The following is a 2839-nucleotide window of genomic DNA, read 5'->3' as shown; positions in this document are numbered from 1 at the left end:
CATCAAATTGTATTTTTTTCAAAGAAAATATTATGGGATAATATATGTTTATGATTTTTATAATTTGAATTTTGAATACCTATCCATTTATATTTTATGGTTTGACTTAATATATTCTGGTTGGTTAGTAGCTAATCAGTTTAAGTGTACTTAAATTACTTAAATTTCAAAATATTTTTATCATAAAGACACACACCAATAATTAGATTTTATAGTTTATGATAAAAAAAAAAAAAATAAATAAAATATACAATTTGTATAGATGAAGATGACCTATGAGCTATGGCATGGGCAAAATGGGTATAATAGTATTCACATTGTTCAATTTTGACAGAGGAGCTAAGGTCTTAAAATGTACTTTTTTAAATTTGTTTATTTGGTCACCATAACTATAAATTATAATTGTATAATGCAAATAATATGTAGTAGGGCACCAAGTAATTTTAGTAACTAGGGCACCATTAGGTGTAGTTGCGCCACTGTTCTCTGGTTAATCGTGTTTTACAGTCAACTATACCGTAATACCGACTAAGATTTTAGTGTATTCCGTGTATAATTGATGATCGATGACCTACACAAAGTAGCAAGTGAAAACGCATGCTGTTATGGCGCAACCATAGATATATATAACAACTAGATAGCCGTCTCCTTCTTGTCATCGAAGTCGGCCGCCATTTACAAAGCAGGCAATGTTTAAAAAATAATATTATCACATTATATAGTATATATGTATATCGATCAATGTAAACATTGCCTGCTTTATAATTGGCGGCCGATTTCAATATTGGTCACAACTGTTGTATAAAGACGTCTATCTAGTTGTTGTATATATCTATAGGCGCGCAACCCATTGATTGCCCATGGTACCTATCACCTACTTCATTATGGTGTTGTTAATTATAATTGTGTGTAACCATATAATATCCATAACCTAACCTACAACCAGTGTTGGGAATTATCTAGATAAATTAATTTTTTTAATTATCTTATCTAGATAAAAATATTATTAAATCATCTAATTATCTCATCTAGATAAATGTAATGGTTATCTGTGGTAATTTATCTAGATAAATAATATAATTATAAGAATATTTTTAAATACTGAAATAGCCAATAATTTACGAGAATCGAGTAGTGATTCCAAATACCAATATTATTATAGTTAAAAAAAGAAATATTTACTGAAATATTGTCAGTTTTATTTTGTTATTTTATTTTTATTCAAGTTGTATTAAAAATTAAAATTGTGTATTATTTTAGTTGAAAATTAACATTAAGGATTTATTAATTAATAAATATTACCTAATTAGTAATTACTAATAAATTACATTATTTATAATATAATTTAAAAACAAATTATCTATTTTTTTTATCCAGATAAATGTATGTGTATTTTTATCTTTATCTAGATAAAAAAATTGATGTTATATTCTTTCTAATCTAGATAAATTTTAAATGAATTATCTGTTATCTTATCCAGATGATTTTTTTGGTTATCTTTTCCCAACACTGCCTACGACTTACCTATCTAAGCTACGCAGCAGCCAGCAGGACGCGGGTGCCTATAACGTTATGGGCATTACATGGAAAGTTTTTTCAAAAAGGAATTACCTAGCTGTCTTATAGCTATAGTTCATGTTCACACGTTAGCCTTATCAAAGAATATTGAATAATATATTGAATTTAGTTCCTGTCTCCGACTTGGATAGATTAACTAGTTCTTTCGCTTCGTTCTCGTCCCTAAATAATAGTATGGTATTGTACTATTTTTTTATTGTACAATACAAGGTCCCTTAGAACTTAGAACTTGGTCTTACATCCAACTTTACGGACCTTTTAGATTGGGTACTATTGTACTAATCGTATTATTGGTAGGTACTAGTTAGGTTGTAGGTATATAGAATAACATATTTCTCGGTTCATTAGAGAGTCCACGTTTAACAGGTATACCACGTTTAGTATGCTTGTCAATATAGTCTATGCGTTTAATGACGGTTATAAAAACGAAAATACAAACATATACACACAGTATAAAACATTTAATGATACCTACCTAATATCATACACAATCCAATTTTCATAGGCACCTACATAATATATATCGGCGGCTACAATATTATTATTCAAAAATAATCAAATTGATTAGCATATTCGTATAGGTAATGTAGGTAAGTAGATTATAAATAGTTATTTATAATGTACATTGTATGGGAGAGTTACACACCGTTTGAGGCCACATATTTTCACTACACTCACCTTATAAAAAATAATACTGTCATAAACAGAAAAAATCAGGTAAGTGGGTATTGCTCTGCTGTACAGTATGTTACAAGTGGCCAGTGGGTTACTGTAATGGATGGTGTTACATTTAAATTCAATGATAGTTATAATACCACTGTATACGAAAAACGATTCTTTAGCCCTGAGTCAAAATATATAAAAAAATTTATAAAATATAGGAAATGATATAATAAACATTTGATGCGAATTTCAAGTATCTACGGTTATTACCTATTACTTATTATAGTTATTGAATAACAACAAAATAAGAAAATCAGTGTGAGAATTTGTTAATTTATATGGGTAAATATCCAACGTCTAACTTTAAACGCTGCTCGTAAAATAGTTTGACTTTCCGGTAAATTTTAAATTTGTTATTTTAAATGTATAAATATTTAAGAAGAAATTTGCATCATGTTTTCAGAGCTTAGATATAAATAGCAAGTTTTATATGAATTTCTAACTTGAAATAATTTGCCAATTTTCGTGATTTTAATGAATTTTATCAACATTTTAACTTCAAACGCTCATACAGAACCAGAACCGGAACCGGAATCCA

The sequence above is a fragment of the Acyrthosiphon pisum genome, chromosome X, assembly GCF_005508785.2.
Source record: "Acyrthosiphon pisum isolate AL4f chromosome X, pea_aphid_22Mar2018_4r6ur, whole genome shotgun sequence".
Classification (NCBI taxonomy): domain Eukaryota; kingdom Metazoa; phylum Arthropoda; class Insecta; order Hemiptera; family Aphididae; genus Acyrthosiphon; species Acyrthosiphon pisum.
This window is presented reverse-complemented; position numbering follows the sequence as displayed.